Source organism: Callospermophilus lateralis, chromosome 18 (genome assembly GCF_048772815.1).
Source record: "Callospermophilus lateralis isolate mCalLat2 chromosome 18, mCalLat2.hap1, whole genome shotgun sequence".
Taxonomy (NCBI): Eukaryota; Metazoa; Chordata; class Mammalia; order Rodentia; family Sciuridae; genus Callospermophilus; species Callospermophilus lateralis.
Window position 1 is genome coordinate 1,186,144 of NC_135322.1, and position 23,115 is coordinate 1,209,258.

A 23,115-nucleotide genomic window follows, 5' to 3' on the forward strand; every position below is an offset into this window, starting at 1 on the left:
TGGGTGAGGACAGAGGAGGGTCCTGGGGTCAGTGGGGACGTGGGTGAGGACGGAGGAGGGTCCTGGCGTCAGTGAGGACATGGGTGAGGACAGAGGAGGGTCCTGGGGTCAGTGAGGACGTGGGTGAGGACAGAGGAGGGTCCTGGGGTCAGTGGGGACGTGGGTGAGGACAGAGGAGGGTCCTGGGGTCAGTGGGGACGTGGGTGAGGACAGAGGAGGGTCCTGGGGTCAGTGGGGACGTGGGTGAGGACGGAGGAGGGTCCTGGCGTCAGTGAGGACATGGGTGAGGACAGAGGAGGGTCCTGGGGTCAGTGGGGACATGGGTGAGGACAGAGGAGGGTCCTGGGGTCAGTGGGGACGTGGGTGAGGACAGAGGAGGGTCCTGGGGTCAGTGGGGACGTGGGTGAGGACAGAGGAGGGTCCTGGGTCAGTGGGGACATGGGTGAGGACAGAGGAGGGTCCTGGGGTCAGTGAGGACGTGGGTGAGGACGGAGGAGGGTCCTGGGGTCAGTGAGGACGTGGGTGAGGACAGAGGAGGGTCCTGGGGTCAGTGGGGACGTGGGTGAGGACGGAGGAGGGTCCTGGGGTCAGTGGGGACGTAGGTGAGGACGGAGGAGGGTCCTGGGGTCAGTGGGGACGTGGGTGAGGACAGAGGAGGTCCTGGGGTCAGTGGGGACGTAGGTGAGGACGGAGGAGGGTCCTGGGGTCAGTGGGGACGTGGGTGAGGACAGAGGAGGGTCCTGGGGTCAGTGGGGACGTGGGTGAGGACGGAGGAGGGTCCTGGGTCAGTGAGGACGTGGGTGAGGACAGAGGAGGGTCCTGGGGTCAGTGGGGACGTGGGTGAGGACAGAGGAGGGTCCTGGGGTCAGTGAGGACGTGGGTGAGGACAGAGGAGGGTCCTGGGGTCAGTGGGGACGTGGGTGAGGACAGAGGAGGGTCCTGGGGTCAGTGAGGATGTGGGTGAGGACAGAGGAGGGTCCTGGGGTCAGTGAGGACGTGGGTGAGGACAGAGGAGGGTCCTGGGGTCAGTGGGGACGTGGGTGAGGACAGAGGAGGGTCCTGGGTCAGTGGGGACGTGGGTGAGGACAGAGGAGGGTCCTGGGGTCAGTGAGTACGTGGGTGAGGACAGAGGAGGGTCCTGGGGTCAGTGGGGACGTGGGTGAGGACAGAGGAGGGTCCTGGGGTCAGTGGGGACGTAGGTGAGGACGGAGGAGGGTCCTGGGGTCAGTGGGGACGTGGGTGAGGACGGAGGAGGGTCCTGGGGTCAGTGGGGACGTGGGTGAGGACGGAGGAGGGTCCTGGGGTCAGTGGGGACGTGGGTGAGGACAGAGGAGGGTCCTGGGGTCAGCTGGGACGTGGGTGAGGACAGAGGAGGGTCCTGGGGTCAGTGAGGACGTGGGTGAGGACAGAGGAGGGTCCTGGGGTCAGTGGGGACGTAGGTGAGGACGGAGGAGGGTCCTGGGGTCAGTGGGGACGTAGGTGAGGACGGAGGAGGGTCCTGGGGTCAGTGGGGACATGGGTGAGGACGGAGGAGGGTCCTGGGGTCAGTGGGGACGTGGGTGAGGACAGAGGAGGGTCCTGGGGTCAGTGGGGACGTGGGTGAGGACAGAGGAGGGTCCTGGGGTCAGTGGGGACGTGGGTGAGGACAGAGGAGGGTCCTGGGGTCAGTGGGGACGTGGGTGAGGACAGAGGAGGGTCCTGGGGTCAGTGGGGACGTGGGTGAGGACAGAGGAGGGTCCTGGGGTCAGTGGGGACGTGGGTGAGGACAGAGGAGGGTCCTGGGGTCAGTGGGGACGTGGGTGAGGACAGAGGAGGGTCCTGGGGTCAGTGGGGACGTGGGTGAGGACAGAGGAGGGTCCTGGGGTCAGTGGGGACGTAGGTGAGGACGGAGGAGGGTCCTGGGGTCAGTGGGGACGTGGGTGAGGACAGAGGAGGGTCCTGGGGTCAGTGAGGACGTGGGTGAGGACAGAGGAGGGTCCTGGGGTCAGTGAGGACGTGGGTGAGGACAGAGGAGGGTCCTGGGGTCAGTGGGGACGTGGGTGAGGACAGAGGAGGGTCCTGGGGTCAGTGAGGACATGGGTGAGGACAGAGGAGGGTCCTGGGGTCAGTGGGGACATGGGTGAGGACAGAGGAGGGTCCTGGGGTCAGTGGGGACGTGGGTGAGGACAGAGGAGGGTCCTGGGGTCAGTGAGTACGTGGGTGAGGACAGAGGAGGGTCCTGGGGTCAGTGGGGACATGGGTGAGGACAGAGGAGGGTCCTGGGGTCAGTGGGGACGTGGGTGAGGACAGAGGAGGGTCCTGGGGTCAGTGGGGACGTGGGTGAGGACAGAGGAGGGTCCTGGGGTCAGTGGGGACGTGGGTGAGGACAGAGGAGGGTCCTGGGGTCAGTGAGGACGTGGGTGAGGACAGAGGAGGGTCCTGGGGTCAGTGGGGACGTGGGTGAGGACAGAGGAGGGTCCTGGGGTCAGTGAGGACGTGGGTGAGGACGGAGGAGGGTCCTGGGGTCGTGAGGACGTGGGTGAGGTCAAGGAGGGTCCTGGGGTCAGTGAGGACGTAGGTGAGGACGGAGGAGGGTCCTGGGGTCGTGAGGACGTGGGTGAGGACGGAGGAGGGTCCTGGGGTCGTGAGGACGTGGGTGAGGACAGAGGAGGGTCCTGGGGTCAGTGAGTACGTGGGTGAGGACAGAGGAGGGTCCTGGGGTCAGTGGGGACGTGGGTGAGGACAGAGGAGGGTCCTGGGGTCAGTGGGGACGTGGGTGAGGACAGAGGAGGGTCCTGGGGTCAGTGGGGACGTGGGTGAGGACGGAGGAGGGTCCTGGGGTCGTGAGGACGTGGGTGAGGACAGAGGAGGGTCCTGGGGTCAGTGGGGACGTGGGTGAGGACAGAGGAGGGTCCTGGGGTCAGTGGGGACGTGGGTGAGGACGGAGGAGGGTCCTGGGGTCGTGAGGACGTGGGTGAGGTCAAGGAGGGTCCTGGGTCAGTGGGGACATGGGTGAGGCCGGAGGACTAAATCGGGCTTTCAACTTGGAGCCCACGTCCACTGCAGGGCCTGGAAAATTCCACTCCCTGCGGCTCTCGGGCCTCTTCCCCAGCCCCTGCTCCTGGCTCCAGCCGGGGTTTCCATGGCAACAGCCTGAGCTCTGGGACCATTCCCTGAGAAGGTGGGAGCCCGCGGGGGGAACATGGTACAAGACGTCACAAGTCGCTGCGCCGCCGGTGCCCGCGTGCGTACTCTGGACACGTCAAAACGCGTGGGCACCAGCGGTGTCTCTGCAGAAGGTGAAGGCTGGACGTGACCAAGATCCCAAGTGCCTTCCCAGCACAGTGTCACCCCCACTCAGTCGGAAATACTGAGCCCTCGGCCCTCCAGACAGGGAGAGTGCACCGTCACACAGGGCCAGCACTGCCCTCCTGAGCCAAGGGACGGGGAGAGCTTTGGATGCCCCGATGTCTGCCACCCCCCGGGGCCTGTGCTGCACTGGGCCAGGGTCCTGGAGGCAGCAGGAGGCAGTAGGCACAGGCCTCCACCCTGAGCACCTGCTGGTGGGGCATCATGTGGGGGACGTCAAGCAGAACTTCCGGTGGCACAAGGCCTCTGGGAGAGGGTGACAGCTGAACAGGGTGACACTGGGATCTGGATAGAGAGGAACTGGACCCAGGGACATGGGGGAGAAGAGCCCAGAGAGAGGGAAGTGAACCTAGAAAACCTGCACTGCAGGTGGCCACCCTGCCCAGCCCAGCAAGCAGCCCAGTGAGGCTGGAGTGGGGAGTAGGGGAAGTGGGTGAGACCATGTCAGGGCATCAGGAACCCCGTCGTTCAGGCCAGGAGGGAGAATCTGGTGCAGGCGTGCACCTGGGCCTCCTGGTTTTATAAAGTACAGTTTGTCGGAACACAGACATACCCATCTTTTCCGTTTTGTCTGTGACCACTTTTGTGCTACCATAACAGAGTTGAGTTCTGTAACCCAGACCTATGGTCCACAAAGCTGAAAACATTATCTAGACCACTACAGGAAAGGTTTGCTGACTTGCAGGTAGTGCATAATTAATGCACCCATGTTTTCTTAAGGAAATATTTCCTTTCTTTGTTGGATGGATGAATAGTGGGGAGATGGGTGAATGGATGGATGGATGATGGATGAATTGGTGGATGGATAGGTGGATAGATGGATGGATGGATAGAAGGATGGATGATGGGTGGATGAATGCATAGATGGTTGAATGGATGGGTAGATGGATGATGTGTGGATAGATGGAATGATGGATGAATGATGGATGGGTGAATGGATGGATGGATGATGGATGGATGGATGGATGGATGATGGATGAATTGGTGGATGGATAGGTGGATAGATGGATGGATGGATGGATGATGGGTGGATGAATGCATAGATGGTTGGATGGATGGGTAGATGGATGATGTGTGGATAGATGGAATGATGGATGAATGATGGATGGGTGGATGGATGGATGATGGATGAATCAGTGGATGGATGGAAGGATGGATGGATGATGGGTGGATGAATGCATAGAAGGTTGGATGCATGGATAGATGGATGATGGGTGCACAGATGGACTGATGGATGATTGGATGGATGGATGGATGGATAGATGTGTGCTGTAAGCAGGTGAATGGGTGGATGTTCAGAGAGTTGATACAGTGGATGGGTGGATGCTGAATAAGCTTCCTATTCCTGCCATTACAAAATCCACAAACTTAGTGATTATAAACAATACAGATTCATCCTCTTACAATTTCAGAGGCCAGAAATCTGAAGTAAGTCTTCAGAAGTAGAATAATGACATTAGCAGTGCTGGTTTCTTTTGAGGCTTCCGAGAGGAGAATCTGTTCACTTCTTTTCTAGCTGAGAGCAGCCTACTGTGTTACTTGGCTGGTCCTCCCTCCATCTTCGAAGCTAGCAGCACGACTTCCTCAAGTCTCGCTCCTTTCCTCCCACTGCTACCTTGTCTCGCCACGTTCTTTTTGGGGGGTCAGATCTCCTCTGTCTCTCTCTTTCAAGGAAATTTGTGGCCAAACTTATGACACATGTGGTCAATCCTGGATGACCTTTCTACCTCAAGATCTTTGACATAACCACACCTTTTCTAAATGCCTTTCTAGGAAGTAGATGAGGACCTTGGGGGTCATTATTCAGCCCACCAAGAGTGATGAATGGATGCACAGGTGGATATTAGGGTGGAAGGGTGGATGGACGGATGAATGGATGGGTGGATGGCTTATGGGTGGATAGATGTGAGGATGGATAGACGGATGGATGCATGGATGACAGGTGGATGGATGGATGGGTGGATGAATGGATGGGTGGATGGATGGGTGGATGGATGACGGGTGGATGGATGGATGGGTAGATGGATGGATGGATGGATGGATGACAGGTGGATGGATGGATGACGGGTGGATGAATGGATGGGTGGATGGATGGGTGGATGGATGACGGGTGGATGGATGGATGGGTAGATGGATGGATGGATGGATGGGTGGATGGATGGATGGGTAGATGGATGGGTGGATGGATGACGGGTGGATGGATGGATGGGTAGATGGATGGATGGATGGATGGATGGGTAGATGGATGGATTGGTAGATGGATGGATGGATGGATGGATGGATGGGTAGATGGATGGATGGATGGATGAATGGATGGATGACGGGTGGATGAATGGGTGGATGGGTGGATGGATGAGTAGATGGATGGATGGATGGATGGATGAATGGATGGATGACGGGTGGATGGATGAATGGATGGATGACGGGTGGATGGATGGGTGATGGGTGGATGGATGAATGGGTAGATGGGTGGATGATGGACAGATGGATGGATCCTGCAGATGGAAGAGACACTAGTTTTATCTCGTTGATGGATTTTATTTCAGACAAACTTTGGGTTCTGGAACTGCTCCATGTATCTGTGGAAGACTACTTACACCTCCCCTGGTGGAGAGCCACATCCTGAGCTTATGAGCTGCTGAGAGTAATGGTTGAGGCCTGAGGAGAGCGAGTGGCAGATGATCCCATCCGCCTGCATGGAGGATGAAGTGAGGAGAGCAGACTCCAAGGGTCCTGCAGAAGGCAGCCAGGGCACAGGAGCCCTCTCAGCACCTGCGGCCCCCACTCCTCCTTCTCCTACCCGACGGAGCCCCGGTTGTTAAATGGGGACAACTGCAGCCCGCGTCACAGAGTTGGGGGAGAGGTAAACGGAAGGGCCACATGCACCCCTTCGACTCCCCGGGCTGCCGTAACGAGGAGGTGGAGAGGCGTCAGGGGGCGGGAGGGGCTCTCCCAGTTCCGGAGGCTGAAGTCCAGGATGGAAGCCCGGCAGGTCCAGTGGCTGCCCAGGGCTCCTTCCAGGATTCGCTTCCCCCTCCTGTCTCCACGCCTGGAGACGCGAAGGACGGCTCTGGGGCCTCCTTTACAAGGCACTGGCCGCGTTCCTGGGACTCACTCTTGTGACCTTGCCACCTCCCAAGGGCCCCCCCGGATCCCACCCGTCGGGCCCGAGGCTCAGTGCGTGAATCTGAGGGACTGTTGCTCAGTGAAAGTCAGCGCTCTGGCCTTGATGACCTTGGACTTCACCCGCCTCACCCAGTGCCCACCACACTGCCCTCTGCGGGCCCAGGGCTTCCTCTTTTGGGGGAGAGAGGTGGGCTGGGAGCGTCCCCGCAGTTTGTCTCACCGCTCCCTCTCTCAATGAGGAAGGGCCGCGTGTGGCGGGTCCTGGTTCAGACCTGAGTCCAAGGACTGGAGAATTCCATCGCCAGGCCCCGCCCCGGCTCCCCACCTCTGTACTTCCAGTGGCCGGAGAGGAGCCGCGAGGTGGGGGCCTCCTGATGGAAGGCCGTGGCACAGGACGGAGAGCAGGAGAGGGCGGGAGACAGCGGGTGGGAGACGGCGGCGGGCTGGGCCTTCAGCCCCACCCAGGGCCACGCAGCCCTGTGCCTTCAGTAGGCTGAAGAACAGCTGAACACGGGCTCGTAGCCATTTTGACCTGCACAATATAGACGAGAGGTGGCGGGGACCAGCGAGCTTGGTTAACGATCTCTGTACAAAATGTCTTCCTGTGTAAACACGCCTCGCGTACACACGAGCATCGCCTGGTACTCCCTGAGCTGCTCTATACGACCAGTGTTTGCCAACTGAACTAAAAAATCACACACACACACACACACACACACACACACACACACACTGGGCCTGGGCGGCATCTGCAGGGCGTTGGAAAGCGGGCGTCTCTCGGGCTACGGGTGTAACTTGGTGGCAGGTGCTGGCCTGGCACACAGGAGAACCCAGTGCTGCGAAGAAGGGAACCACACATCTCCGGCACCTTCTGTGACACCCACATTGCTGTCCTCGGAACCTCACTATCTGACAAACACCCGCTGAACCTGGTGGGTCAGCCCTCGTCCCTGGGCAGGGAAGACGTGGGCAGTTCCAGGCCGGCCCTGCTACCTAGGGGAGGGGCGGTTGCTGCTTGAGAGTCTGGTCACTGATTCAACAAGAGATTCGGAGCTTTGTGCGGAGGGTGCAGTCCAAGCCTCCGGGGACACCTGGGGCCACCGACCGCAGCCACACCCCATGGGTACTGGCGCTTTGCTCCAGACTCAGTGGCCATCAGGTCTGGCCCACAGAGGTGCCTTGAGAGGCTGCCACGGCAGCTTGCCACGGCCTGGCGGGTCCAGAGCAGAGCCTCCTCCCCCTGCCCAGCTGAGGGCTTTCACCCTCCACCTGAAGGACGCTCCCCAGGCCTTACTCCCCTTGTCCAGCCGCCAGCTCTGCTGCTCTGGTGCCTCCTGCGGCCACGGCACACAACGCCACGCTGCCACACTGCTCCACCCTGGCCACGCAGTGCCACATAGCACCACACTGCTCCACCCTGGCCACACAGTGCCACACAGCACCACACTGCTCCACCCTGGCCACACAGTGCCACACAGCACCACACTGCTCCACCCTGGCCACACAGTGCCACACAGCGCCACGCTGCCACACTGCGCCACCCTGGCCACACAGTGCCACACAGCACCACGCTGCTCCACCCTGGCCACACAGCGCCACGCTGCCACACTGCGCCACCCTGGCCACACAGTGCCACACAGCACCACGCTGCGCCACCCTGGCCACGCAGCGCCACACAGTGCCACGCTCCGCCACCCTGGCCACACAGCGCCACACAGTGCCACGCTCCGCCACGCTGCTATGGCGGGCAGTCTGACAGCCGAGATGACACCAAGTGGCAGCCGGCGGCATACACAGTGGGGACGTGGAGGACGGTGGGGTGACTCACAGCAACACACAGGTGGGCGCACGATGGCATCCCGCGGACTAGAACACTGAGCACGTGAAACCAAAAAATTGCTCGTTTCTGGAATTTTCCATCTAGTGTTTGAACCAGGGTTGACCGCAGACAATGGAAACCGTGTGCGGCGACACCGTGGATGGGAGGTGACGGTGACGGGGGTGGGACAAGGAAGGACACTGGGGGAATCTGAGGCGACCTCCCCACGGGTGAACACACCACAGCGAATCCCAGCGCCCGCACATCCCCAGGAATGGGGTCCTCGTCAGAGTGAGCTGTGGACCATGGCTGTGTGACCCCGTCAGAATGGGCTCTCCGACAGGTACCAGCTGAAATCACCCAGTAAGAAACCCATACTGAGGACTGACCACGACTAGGACTCAGGTGGGTCAACGAGAAGTCAGGGGAGGCCAAGGAGGAGGCCAAGCCTCCTCGCAGCTGTGGGGCCAGGGCTGCCGCGCAGGGTCCCTTCCCGGTTTAGAATCCAATGTCAGCCGCAGCTAAGGCTCTTTTTAGCTCCGTTTCTTGTCTGTGTACACGTGTGTCTCTGAGCCCATAGGGGTGGGAGCTGGAGCATCTATTTCTGTTGCTGGGATATTCCGGGCTGTTTGATTCGATATGGGCACATCGATCATTTCCCACCACAAATGCAGATAGATTGCTGCTCCGTGAATCTCCTCGTTTCCTAAGACACTGTTTTCATCACACTGCTCTGTAAGTTTGGGATCACTTCAAAAACAAACACACTCATCTTCCAAAGAAGACGAAGAGCAGGAGAAGGGCCTCTGTGGTCACCTCGCTGGGCAGCGGCTCACCCCTGGGCACGTCTGACAGGCGCTCCTGCTTCTCCGCACACGGGATCCCCACGCGGGCCTGTTTTGAGCGCCGAGCGGCACACGGCTGTTGGTGTCCGGCTTTCACCCAGCAGCAGCACGGCAGGATCCCACCGAGGGCCAGAGGGCCTGGTGCGGGCCCTGGGGTGGCAGCCCTGGGGCAACAGGCTCTGTCGGTCATCGACCCTCTGACAGGGCCACCGTGGTGGACTGAAACGCTGCTCTGTGACGACCCACGGCAAGTCCCATGGTGTGCACATTCGAATCAAGGCCAAGAGGACAAGCAGATGGACCGAGCCACAGGCCCGCTTTCTGGAGTCCAGCTGACACAACCCCAGCGTCAGAGGACTGTAGCAGAGGAGCCCACTGGACTCCTTCAAGGACAGCACTGGGGAGGCCCTGGTGCGAGGAGGCGCCCACCTGCCACAAGCCGACCTTCACATTCAGAGAAGGTCTCCAAGTGACCCCTTGTAGCCACTCCAATAACCGCCCTGTGTCACCCCTGGTCTGGGAGCTGCTGGACCTGGCCCGGCCCCTGTCTGAACAAGGTGGGTCTGATGAGCTTTCTGATTGTACCAGTGAGGAATAACCAGGAACCTGAGAGCGGAGACCTCCCAGCACCTCCACCTTGTTCATCTCTAAGTCACGAGTGAGGATCCAGCGGGTCCCCGCAGTGGCTTTAAGTGCCCACTCGTTCCCACACCAGATTCCAGAACATTCCACTCCTTGAGGTTCTGGCTGTCGATTTTCGTCCACCTCCACTTCCTGGTCCAGCAGGAGTCTCCATGGTGACCGATGGAGTTTTCCTGTGTTGCTAAGGAACAAGAGAGCCCTTTGGAAGGACCAGGATGGAGCCAGGCGAGGACAGGCAGGCCAGGGCTCGGAGCCCACCATGTCCACACCTGTGGTCCGGGCCCACCTCTCCATCTGGCCTCTGAGGGGTCTCTGCAGAATGGCACACAAGCTCTGAGCCTCCAGAGTCGGCAGAGCCCACGTTTCCAGTCAGCATCTGGCCACGCTCACCACTCACTCCACAGTACTCACTGACCGCGGCCGGTCAGCTGGCCACCCAGAGAACAGTCTCCAGGAGGTGCTGGGGAGAGGGTGCTGGGTGGTCAGGTCTTATCCTGTGACCAGGCCACAGCAGCCCCTGCCACTCCCCCCCTCAAGTGAGTTTCTGTGAAGGTGTGTGCCTTGAGTGGGTCTCCCAAGTGCGTCCCCCTGTCCAGGCCCCTCTGTGGCACCCACCAGGGTGCATGTGTCCCATGTAAATCGCACACTGATGGCAACCCATCATTTTTAGAACACGTCCTCGGGCAGAGTCCAGCTGCAGCATTTGGGGCCCTGTGGACTCCTGAAGGAACCATGAGTCTCGCGCAGCACGGTGAACTCTGTCTGGCGGCCACCCTGGGCTCAGCACGACCGTGTGCCCGGAGGCCAGAAGCAGCATGTTCAAGAGATGGCAACTGCAGTCGTGTGCCCCACCGTGACGCTTCCGTCAATGCCAGCCCTGTGTGTGACGGTGGCCCAGCAGGACGAGGCTGCCTAGACCCCTGCAGCTGCCTCTGTTTGCACAGCTCACCATGCAAAGCCCGCGTGGCTCACCATGCCAATCCTGCAGGGCACACTGTGCCAATCCTGCAGGGCTCACCGTGCAAAGCCCGCGTGGCACACCGTGCAAATCCTGCAGGGCACACCGTGCGAATCCTGCAGGGTACAACATGCGAAGCCCGCGTGGCTCATTGTGCCAATCCTGCAGGGCACACTGTTGGAATCCTGCAGGGCTCACTGTTCGAAGCCCACATGGCACACCGTGCGAGGCCCGCGTGGCACACCGTGGGAATCCTGCAGGGCTCACCGTGCGAGGCCCACATGGCACACCGTGCGAATCCTGCAGGGTACACTGTGCGAAGCCCGCATGGCTTACTGTGCGAAGCCTGCACAAGAAGGAAAGCGGGCAGCCCACGTGGCTCTTGGCTGACAGCCCTGCAGAGGGAGGAGGGAGGGCACAACCTTGGGGAGACTAGGGCTTCAGGAGGAGGGGTGCGGCCCTGTCCCAGCTCAGGTGAGGCCGTGGGGTACCTCAGAGGACGGAGACCCTGGGGAGGCCGGATGGTAGGGCAGCTGGGGGAGGGCTGATGGGGGAGGGCTGCTGGGGGAGTAGGTAGCTGAGAGGGCAGGTGGGTGGTGGTGGGTGGGTCGGTGGGACGTGCGTCCAAATGCTGACCACAGAGATCTCTCCCACCCAAACAAGAAAGGTCCGGGTGCAGGTGGAGCGGAGCTGTGCGCCCTGGTGACACTCGAGGCAGGCACAGCCCCTGCCCAAGCACTTGTTAAGTCCCCACCATTTGCTGGACCCTGATTGTTTGTCCACACAGAATCTTTACCCAAATGATGGAAAATTCCAGTCCCCAAGGCTGTCTGGCCCCTCCTGGGCCCCTCCAGCTGCAGTCTCCGTGGCAACAGCGGCCGGCAGGCTCCCCACACCAGCCAGGCTCTTAAAGGAGAAGGCCGGCCATCGCCTCCAGCCAGGGTTCCTGGGCCAGGGAGGACCCTCAGAGACCCCAGGTGCTGGCCAGACGGCGGGGTTCACGTAAATCTGTGGTGCTCACTAGGGTGCAAAGCCACACTGCCCATGGGGGACAGGGCAGGGGTCGTGCAAGAGCCACCAACCTACTGCCAGCCCCCTGTGAGTCCCTCCTGGAGCCAGCTGACATGTGCCAGGGCCACCAGACCCTGCCCCGGGTGGACAGGAGGAGCAGGAAGCCAGCACACACTCCTCAGCGCCACCAGGCCTGGGGCAGGCAGGCCTCTGCTGACCCTGGACCATCACCCACGCCCTCAGTGTGTGGGTGGGGGGCTGCGCGGCACACAGGGCTCGGAGGGGGCAAGGCCCTGAGAGAGGTCCAGTCCTGGGGGAGGAGGAGGGCAGGGTCAGAGGGCAAAGCTCGTCGGGGCACAATTAGGATGGGGTCTGGGGTGGGGAGCTGTTTTCCATCAAGTGCCGAGAGCCCCTCTGAAGTGACCTTTGGGCAGCTCTGAAACAAGAGAAGGAGCCGTGGTCCCGCCAAGGTGGCCCAACTCCATGATGGACCTTCCACAAAAGGCCAAGTGACAGAGACAGAAACCAGATCCGGCGGCGGAGTGTGGGTGGCGTGGCATGTTTACTTGCCCAGGAGCGTGGGGGCGTTTGGAAGGTGACGGGGAGTTAATTGTGATGGCGGTTACATGATTGTATGCATTTGTCAAAACCAATAGACTCGCGGAGCAGGAAAGGTGACCTCGACCGCCAGCAGTACCGAGTGACCGGCTCTCTGAGTGTCTGTCAATGTGGAGGGTCTTTGCAAAGGAAAACGGGCTCCGCGCCTGGCAGACTGTGGGGATCTTGCCAGTGGGCTTCTCGCCCTGGGTCCTGCCACCTCCCTGTCTAGCATCCACCATGAGCCCTACTGCGCGCCTTCCTCTCGGTCTCCACCAGAGCAAAACACTCTCAGACCCGACCCTCGGGGGCGAGGAGGCTCTTCAGATCACAGGGTGCTTTGTTCACGCCTCACGGTTTGCAGAGGGCGAAGGGAGCCGGCTCTGGGACAGGCACTGGAGACGGGAGGATGGGAGAGGCAGCACCCTGCACATCCTGCACCCACGGGCTCACCTCCAGAGGGGGAGAGAGACAAGCAAGCCCAGTCCAGTGAGGGCTGGTGACAGTGGCCCTGAAGGAGGATGAAGAAGGCAGAGCGGGGGAGATCAAGGGGAGAGGGCTACTTCAGATGACCAAGGAGGACCAGCCCTGAGGGTGGTGCTGGAGCAGACTCGAGAGAAAGGAGGAGTCCGAAGAATCTCAGGAAGAGCATAGGGGCAGGTGGAGCAGAGGACAGGCCCTGAGTGGGACTGTGCTGCACTGCTTGAAGGACACGGAGGTCAGCGAGCGGGAGGGCGGGCGGGCGTCCAGGTACAGAGAGGCTCAGCAGCCGAGACTGGAAAGATCACCCTGGAGAGGACAATGGGGAGCTCAGACGACACCTGAGACCCTTTCCTGCCTCAGAGAGAGGGTGGACGGACGGACGGACGGCTGGGTGGATGGACGGACGGACGGCTGGGTGGATGGACAGACGGACGGCTGGGTGGACGGACGGACGGACGGATGGATGGACGGATGTATGAATGGAACAGTGGGTGGACGAGTGGATGGATGGATGGACAGATGGACCGACAGACAGATGAACAGACGGAAGGATGGATGGATGGATGGATGGATGGATGGATGGATGGAAAGTCAGATGGATGGATGGAACAGTGGATGGACTGACGGATGGATGATGGGTGGCTGGCTGGCTGGATAGATGGATGATTAATTGATGAGTGGATGGATGGATAGACAGATGATGGGTGGCTGGGTGGATAGATGGACGGACAGACTGACCAACAGGTGAATGTGCAGATGGGGTGGATAGTTGGGTGGGGGCTTTGAACAGGTGAAAGGACAGATGGACGCCTGTAGAGTCCCTCATCTCTGCTTCCTCCCCACGCTCCTCCTCAAGAAACCCCACCCATATTCCCGCCTCCAAAATCCATCGCATTTTGAGGATTCCCCAATCCCTGATTACAGCCCAGACTCCCAGCGCCAGGAACTTTTACCCAGCTGGACACTGGACCTCTCAGGTTGTATTCAAACTCAACAAACTCAAAGTTGATCCCGTCATCCACAAAAATCCTGTAGCCACCCGCTAGTGAGGTTCAGCGTCCTTCCGGAGTCAGTGGATCGGCCCTTGCTCCTAAGAGTCTCCCCTCCATCTCCACGGCCACCACTTAGTCTCCACCATGGTCATCATTTTTTTTTTTTTCTGGACACTTTTTCTCAAAAGTAAGTATTGTATGGAAGAAAAACCTAGAATGACTATTTCTTCCCTCATACTGTAAGTCTGTAATTTGAGACTGCGGTGGTGGGATGGGTATTACTAAGTAAATATGTAGTAAAGAGAGGGGTATGGGGGGAAGGGGTCCCCAAACGCTTTGCTGGTAGAGTGCACAGTGACGGTGGCCTCCCAATCCCACTGTCCCTTCCCCAGCCCGTTGGTGGCTCCGTCCCTGCAGTTTCAATGTTCCCTTCCACGTGTTGACAGGCCGATGCTGCAGCACATGTGTTGACGTCCCCGACAGAGCAGGCCCCAGACATCACATCTCCGGGCTGGGGGCTTTGGGGGCCTGTAGAAGGCCACTTGGCCCTGGCCCGCTGCCATGACCGGCCAGGAATGCCGGGGAGCCGGCCCCTCTGGAGCAGCGTGGGGTGCTGGGCTGGGCTCTGACTCCTCTGCTCCTGGGTGAGATGGCGCTGTGCTCGCTGCAGCTTCTGTTCTCCACGGGGAACCGTGAGCCGTGTGCCATCGTGACTGATGTGACACACGGCCACCGCTCTCGCTCTTCCATTCCTCCCATCTGTCCCCCCTGCCTGCTGGCTCGCCCGGGCATGGCCACCCTTAAACTCCTTGAGCTCACCCTGGGTTTCTAGGTCTGCTCCGGAGGAACCAAATAGACAGATGTCCTTCAATGTCCTTCCCCAGCCCAAAGTCCCATCAGACACTGTCACCACGTCCCTTCATGCCCCATGCGAGGAGCAGACCTGGGTACCCAGCTGCCCAGCTTCCTCAGAGCCGGCCAGTGGTGGGCATGTCTTCCAGCCATGGCCTCTCCCCTCCTCTTCTGCCTGTTGGTGGCTTTGGGGCCCCAGGTGGCCTTCTTTCTCCCTGACTTTCCACACAGGGCGCCTCATGTCCTCCGTGTAACGGATCCCCTGTGCTCCCCGGCCACATCCGCAGGGTCCCCTCCTCCCACACAGTCCCACTCCTGGCCACAGGGGCACAGGGGGACGGATGGCAGACTCCACCATGAAAGGCAACTCCATCCTCTGACTCCAGGACTCTTCCCAGAGGGACTTGCGGAGGCAGATGGGGAGGTCCCCAGCAAGCTGGCGGGGAGCACGTCACGGGAACCCCGCGGTTCAGGCCCCTGAGGAACCAAGTGCTCCCAGAACTTGGGGAGCTGAGCTGCGGAGGGAGCACCATGCAGCCAACACTGGACTGCAGCCCCGGGCACCCTCCGGGGCCGAGCACCTCCTAGTGATGCCATCTGGATGATCTGTCACGCAGCATCAGGTGACTGATTCACAAGTGCCTGCACACATAGATGACTTTTCTAAGTGTATCGCTGATGAGCTTAGCCAGACCTGGGTCAAAATAAAAAATGAAAAGGGGGGCTGGGGATGTGGCTCAAGTGGTAGTGCGCCCGCCTGGCATGCGCGAAGCACTGGGTTTGATCCTCAACACCACATAAAAATAAAAATAAAGATATTGTGTTCACCTAGAAAAACTAAAAAGTAAATATTTAACAACAAAAAAAAAGAAAAAAGAAAAAGAAAAAAGAAAAGAAGAAAAGAAAAGGGCCGGGGTGTGGCTCCGTGGTTAAGGGCCCTGGGTTCGAGGCCCAGTGTGGGCGCTTATTTACTTTTGGTCCACAGTCAGAGTCACTGTTAAATGAACCAGCTAATAAGCCATTAGCCAATTGCTGCGTCTGACTCAGTTTTGGTGGTAGGATCCCTGTTTTTAGATCCCCAGGCCCCAGGTGGAGATCCCGAGGTCCCCGTGGGTAACACCCCGTTCCTAGAAGGCTCCCAGGGCAGTTGGTGTGAGTGCGTCCTTGTGGGCAGTCTTCCCTGCCCAGGAAGGAAGAGCCACCCTCACCTGGACAAAGACCATTCACTCCTGGCCAAGCAAATAGCATTCCAGCCCCAGGCCTGGCTCCCGCAGCCCCGCCCCTTCCCGGTTTCCATGGTGACCGCCCTGGCCCCAGCAGCCAGGTAAAGGTTCCAGCCACAACTTGGGGGTGGGGAAGACCTTAAAGGTGCAGGTCTCCTGCAGGTGGTTAAGACAACTGAGCACTGTAGCTTGGGGTGGGGGGTGGGGCGGTGCTGGGGATCCCCTGGGCCTCCGCCTGCCAGGTAGGCACCCTCCCGCGGAGCCGCACTCAGGTGCACAGTCACAGGAGCCCACCCTCGGAAGTTTCTCAACTTCCCTCAAATGAAACTGCACACTCAGCAAGGCCATTCCCCCCCCCGCCCCCCCCCCCCCCCCCGCGGCCCTGGCACCCACCCCGCTTCCTCCAGCCTCCTGAATCTGCCTGGCGGGCCCCTCACACAGCGGCTCGCACACAGAGGTCACCACTAGCCAATGTCCTCAAGGTTCACCTGGTGGCAGAGGTGTCCGAATTTCCCTCCTCTGCTTGGATGGACATCTGGGCACCGTGTGCTTCATGGGACCTTGCAGTGGACATCAACTGCCACCTCCTTGGGGCTCTGTGATCAGTGTCACCGTGAATGTGGGTGACAGGACCCCCGTTTCCGGCTCTGTTGGCCTAGACCTGGAAGTGGGGACGCTGGGCCATCTGGTGGTCCCGCGCCTGGTGTGCTGGGGCCTCAGACGGGGAGGAGAGGTGAGTGGGCTTCTGAGTGGGCTCCTCTGCAGAGTTTCAGCGGGTGCAGCGCTGTCCAGTGTCACTGTGTCTGTGTGACACAGCGGCCACACCAGCTGAGTGGCCACCTCGTGGGTGCAGAGGCCCGCCCTCAGCAGGGCTGCACCTGGCGTCCTGCTCTTGTCCTGGCCAGACGGCCGCCCACGCTCCCCTGGTGCCCAGACCCACCTCAGCGCAGCAGGGGCTGGCCAGGAGGTCCCCAGAGTAAGGTGGGCAGCCAGGGGAGTGGTCTGTTCCTGAGACCAGCAGCAGGAGCGGGGCCTGGAGGAGCCGGTGGAGGCCAGGGCTGCTGGCAGGCTTCCAGGCTGCTGATCAGCTTCCAGAGCTGATGGGGAGTCTTCAGAGCACAGCCGCATGGGGTATCCCACAGGGTGAACCGGCTGCCATAGTCCTTGCTCAGGGGCGATGGCTGCGGTCAGCTCCTGAGTGGACATTCTGAGGCAGGACTGGCAGAGCACCACGCGGCCTCTGTCTCATGATAACACAGTCGCTTTGTCACTTTTTAATTGATTTATTTTTTGGGGGTACCCGGGATTGAACCCAGGGGTGACTAACCACTGAACCACCCCACCCTACCCCCACCTTTTTTTGGAGACAGGGTCTGGCTAAGTTGCTGAGGCTGGCCTTGAACTCGCGATCCTCCCGCCTCAGCCTCTCAAGCTGCTGGGGTGACCAGTGTGTGCCTGCATGGTGACTGCCTTCTGTCTGTCGGGAGCATTCCCAGTCCCAACAGCCTCCCGTAGCCGGCCTCTCCTGCCCACCTCAGTGCTCACAGTCGATGTCCTTACCACCCCGGGCCCTCACTGTCGGGCCTTGCCCTCCCTCGGGGCCCTCGACATCCCTGTGGGGAGCCGCCTCTCTGGGCCACCCAAGTCACCCTCTTCCTGCGTCCTTTGTCCTCCTTTCCATCCACACCTGGACACACAGTGACCTTTATACAAGGCAGATCCAAACCTGCTGCATTTCCTACTTAAAACTCTTCTCTACCCTCAGGGGAAAATCTGGGCTTCAGGATGAGCCGGGAGCCCCAGGAGGTGGCCCTGCCTGCCTGGCCACTGTCCCTGCCATCCACTGCTGGCTGGGCCACAGAGCCCTGTCTCCTCTTCTCTGCACCCTGTGGCCCGCACCCTTCCCATCTCTCCAACTCCCGCCCATTCTCCCCTGCTCCCTCCAGAGCCTCGGGCCCCTTTTGGATCTAGCCTCAGGAATCACACGCTGCCGTCTCCGCCACCTCCTCTGAGTTACGCAGGTCAGCCAGGACTGTTGGGAGTGGACACTCACCCAGCGGCACCAGTCACCAGGGCCTCTGCTCTCTCCCAAGCCAACTGCAAAGGCCGACCCTAAGGAAGCCACCTCTCCTTGAGGCTCTCTCTGGCCCTGCCCTGCTGGACGCAACCCATCTACAGGGACTCCGAGATCTACTTTCGAAAACGTCTCACCCTCGAAAGACGCCCTCCCTCGGAGAAGGCCCCGCCCCTCCCGGCTCAGGCCCCTCCCCTCCAGTGTAAGCCCCTCCCCTCCCGGCTCAGGCCCCTCCCCTCCGGCACATGCCCCTCCCCTCCCGGCTCAGGCCCCTCCCCTCCCTCGGAGAAGGCCCCGCCCCTCCGGTGCAGGCCCCTCCCCTCCCAGCTCAGGCCCCTCCCTGCCCAGTGCAGGCCCCTCCCCGCCCGGCAGAGGCCCCTCCCCTCCCGGCCCAGGCCCCTCCCTGCCCAGTGCAGGCCCCTCCCCTCCCGGCTCAGGCCCCTCCCTGCCCAGTGCAGGCCCCTCCCCTCCCGGCTCAGGCCCCTCCCCTCCCGGCTCAGGCCCCTCCCTGCCCAGTGCAGGCCCCTCCCCGCCGGCGCAGTCCGGCTTCCAGGGCAGCCACTCCTGGGGCGGCGTTTTGTTCACCGCAGTCTATGTTACTTTTTGCTCCGAGGTGGCCTTTTCCCCACTGTCACAATCAGTGTGACTGTTCTCGACGCCTGGGTGTCCTGTGCGGCCCTCATCCCCTGCTCGGCCTTTTCTCTCTTCCCTGTTTCGGGTGTTCTCTGTGGTGTGAGGCCAGGGCCTGACCCCGGGCTCAGGCCAGGCAGGGAGGGGACCCCACCGGCTACCTGGGAGGGAGGTGCCTCTCAGGGGTGCCCTGGGCATTCCGTGGGAAGGCTAAGGCCCTACGTGGCATGCAGTGTTCAGAGTGACCTCCCCGGATTTGAAACTGTGATTCTAAAGCACAGATGTCAGGGTGCTGGGCGCGGCCTGCAGCCCTGCCTGGCTGAGGTTTCTCGTGTGGTGACGTGAGTGTGCAGGTCGCAGAGATGCAATCGGCTCTGGCATTTCCTCCTCCTCCGTCCTCACGTTGGACCTCTGCCCTGCACAGACCTCACTGCCTGCAGGACAAAGGCCGCTCTGCGCCATGAGAACCCAGGGCCCTTGGGGAAGGAGCCACCAGGGGCTGAGAGGTTCTCACGCTCATGGTCCCCGACCCCACCCTGGGAACCTTCCTTCCCTGCAAAGCAAGACCCACAGTGGTCTGTGTGTGATTGTAGGAACCCTGCTCGCTCCTCCTGGCACGCGCCTGTGTGAGTGTGTGTGTGGTGAGATACACAGTAGGAGAGGGAGACGTCCCCTCGACCCCCTCTCCAGTTCTCACGTGGGCTCTTTGGCTCAGCTGGGAGCTGAGTGCCTAGAGGAAAGCCCAGGGGTCTTCCCAGGAGAGCAGAACATGGCCACCTGTCTAGACAAAGAGCCTGGGGTCAGAGGAGCCAAGGGCAGGGGTGCTCTGGCAGGGCTGTGCCTAGGGCAGGAGCTGGGGCAGGAGCTGGGGCAGGAGCTGGGGAAGGTCAGGTGCAGAGGCTGGTTGTGCAGGTCAATTGCAGCCTTGAGGGACTGGTCCCTGGTAGTCAGGTCCTTTTCCCGCTGAGAGAAGCGGCACAGGCCGCTTCAGGCGGGGGCCTGAGCCTGGGTTCCTCCTCTGAGCTGATGGTGCACCCGCTCACACATCCAAAGATGGTGCTTTGCTCCTTCAACACAGAACGTGAAATGCAACCATCTTCCTGTTGACGGTTGGTGGCAGTGAGCAGGGCCACAGGCTGTGCAGCCAGGGCCACTGCCCACCTCCAGACCTCTTCCCAACCTGAGAAGACCACACCATAGTGCTCTTGCTCCCGGAGCCCGTCACCCGACTCTCTGCTGTGAGCTCAGGGCTCCAGGGACCTCCTGTGGGTGGGCCCTGCGGCCTGACTCCTTCGGATGTTTAGCACAGTGTCCCTGAGGGTCAGCCGTGTGCAGCAGGTCAGATTCCCTTCCTGTCCACGCTGAGTACCATCCCGCCATGGGGCACCCCCTGTGCCTCTGCTTACTCTCCCTTGGGCAGAACCAGGGTTGCTTCTGTGCTCTAGCCACAGAAGTACTGCTGCTGAGAACTCAGGAGGGCAAGTGCGTGTCGGGGCCTTGCCCTCAGCCACTCTGTCGGCCTCTGCGGGTTCCATGCTCCGTGGGGAGGAGCCACCCTGCTTCTCCCAGGGCAGCTGTGCCCCTCGGCCTCCTGCCAGCCCTGGCCAGGCGCCCCTCCCTCGGGTCCTCGCCAACACGCTGCGTGTTCTTTGACGGCAGCCGTCCAGAGGGGTCTCGTGTTTCCGCGTGGTGGGATCACGCGTGCTCGCTCCCAGCCCTGCCTACCAGGGTCCACGCACCGTCTCTGCGGGGCTGGCAGAAGGAGCGTCCTGGCTCCATCCACTCTGGAGCAGGCCTCGTCTGCAGCTGTGCGCTCCACTTCTGCTGGGGAGGCTTCCTGTGGGGAGAGCGTCTCCTGGAATCCCGGCCCCAGTGCAGGATAAATCAACCTGCCTGGAACTCACCCTGATTACCGAGCTCCCTGCCAGAGGGGGCCCAGCTCTGTCTACGGGGAAGGGCTTTCTCGGAAACAGGCGGACATGGCCAGCGTTCGGGCCTCCACCACGGGACCCTGGGCAGGCTGGGGGCCAGTGGCCTGCCTGACCGAGGAGGCCTCTGCACGGGGGGCTCCTGAGCTGCTCTCCCCGCCTTGGGGTTGAGAATCCTGCCTCTGCTTTCCTGACGGCTTGAGGGGCCCCTCAGCCCATTTCTGACACTCTGTTGTGTTAAAGTGAACTTCAGTGGAATCACTGAAACAAACGGGTGTGTCATACGGTCAAATAGGTGGGAGGGGGCGGTGGCGTGGCCTCGATGCACCCACAGGACACCGGGGAGCAGCCCCAACTCCTACCCCTCCTCTAGTCACCTCCCGTCTCTGCCCAGGCTCTGACCACCCCAAGCGTGATGCACCCACCCAAAGCTCCCTGCGGCCCCTCTCTCCCCTCTCCAGGGTGGTCACCCCATCCTGCCACTCTCACCCCCACCCGACCACTGCTGGGTGCCCAGCACCCACGCGCTGCAGCCCCCCACCCAGGGTGGTCCTGAGTGGATTCAGGGTCCTCTGCACCCACAGGTCTGGTATCCGTGGACTCAACCTCAGGCAGACATCATGTTAAACAGGTGCTGACCCCAAGCACGGTGTCCGGGTCTTTCCCCGAGGACTGTCCACATGGCCTGTGAGCCAGAGGACCGGAAGACCAGGAGGAGCCTGCGCTGGGTGCCAACGCCGCCCCTCGGCTCTCTTCTCTTTTCTCCCCCTTCCTCGCCCTCTTCTTGGCGCGGGGAACTGCATCCAGGGGCGCCTTACCATGGAGCTACGTCCCAGCCCTGTGTGTCAATATTTTTTGTTTTTGTTTGGAGACAGGGGCTAGCTAGATTGCCCAGGCTGGCCTTGAACTTGAGATCTTCCTGCCCAATCACTGGCCATTGGTCACTATGGCCTGTGCCCTGCTACTGTGCCATTTTCCGTAAGTGACGTGAGCCCCCCTGAGTCTTCCCAGGGACATAACTGTGCTCACCCTCCTGAGGCCACTTTTGTGTGGAGTGCTGGCCTCTGTCCCTCCCAGGGGACTTTAGCAAACCCTTCCATGCTCAGGTCATTTCGTGATGAATTACACTGTCTGCTAATGGCCACCAGAAGCACAGGGGGCCTCTGCACCCCCAGGCTTGGGGACCCCAGCTGCTGGCCAGCTCTTTCTTCCCTCAGCGCAGGGCTGGCCTGGTGAGCGCCCATCTCGGGTCTTGCCCAGCTCCTTCCAGGGCCCCAGTGTCCTTCTTTAGGCCTCTGCCAGTGTTCACAACCCCCAGAGGCCCCCCGGGGGCCCCTCGCTTTGTCTCCTCTGGGCGCCCACCGCGGCCTGATTGGCTCCGAGCGGTTTGCTGTCTGATCCCTCTGGAGGAGGATGTCCATGGCCCAGCGGCCTCCCCGGGCCTGTGGCCTGCCCAGCCTCTGCACCCCGCTGGATGGCCAAGTGCGAGTCTCAGTGTTAAAGCTGAAGGAGCAGCTCAGGTGGGGGTCCATCAGTATGTGGATATTCTCCTGGAGGGGACAGGGGGTCACTGTTCACTGCAGCAGCCCCACCCAGGCTGCGCTGACCAGGCACAAAGGGGCCTGCAGGTGCTGCTGAGTCCTGCCCGGCACCCGGCCCTGGTTTTGTTGGGGGCTTTGTCCTGTTTTCCCTCAAGAGCTGTCACCTGGTGTGCGGCTGCTGCAGGCACCAGCCGTTGCCATGGAAACCACTGCAGCACATCAGAGGGGAGGGGAGGGGGCCAGGAAGGAGAGGGCACGTCCAGGAGGCTGGAAATTTCCAGCCCTCGGTGTGGAAGTCGGAGGCCTGGCTGGCCGGCACAGGGCCCCCCAAAAGTCGGCCAAGAAAAGCAACTGCGCTGTGTCCTCCCGCCAGAGAGGGCGCCCTCACTGCACTCCAGGGGGCCACAGGTGGACAGTCCACCTTCCCAGGGGAGTTCTGCTCTGAACCCAGAACCACATCAGCTAGCAGCAGGGGGGAGATGGAACGTCAGTCGTGGAGCTGCCCCAGGTCCGGGGCCTGCACCTGGGCACAGACCGGCCACAAGCCGGGTCAGCAGAAGTCTGCTCTCCCCGTCTCCGCACCCGTTCCCAACAGCTAAGGGGGAAGCAACGCAAGTGTCCATCAAAGGACAACCAAGGAACAAAACCAGGCGTCCTTCAGACGTAGAAGGGAAGGGGCTTCCTGTGCACCTGGAGGAGGCCTTGGTCAGCCCGGACTCCACCGCAGGGTCCACTTGGCAGGGTCCCCAGAGCAGCCAGACTAAGAGAGGGCAGGATGGGTGGCAGGCGGTGCAGGAGGCGAGGGGCGTGTCCATGGGGGCACAGTGGCAGCTGGGGAACGGTCTTGGTCTCCCCGGAGCCGAGGTGTCCACGGCTGTGCGATGAGTGTGCTGAGTACGCGGAGCTGTGAGCTTAAAATTGGGTACGATCGCGACTCTTAGGCTACGTGTGTCGTACCACAATATGAAATATGGGGAAGGAAAGAGAAGAGAGGCCATTTCAGCACACTGTAGGGCAACGGGCCCAGGGCACACCTGGGGCACAGA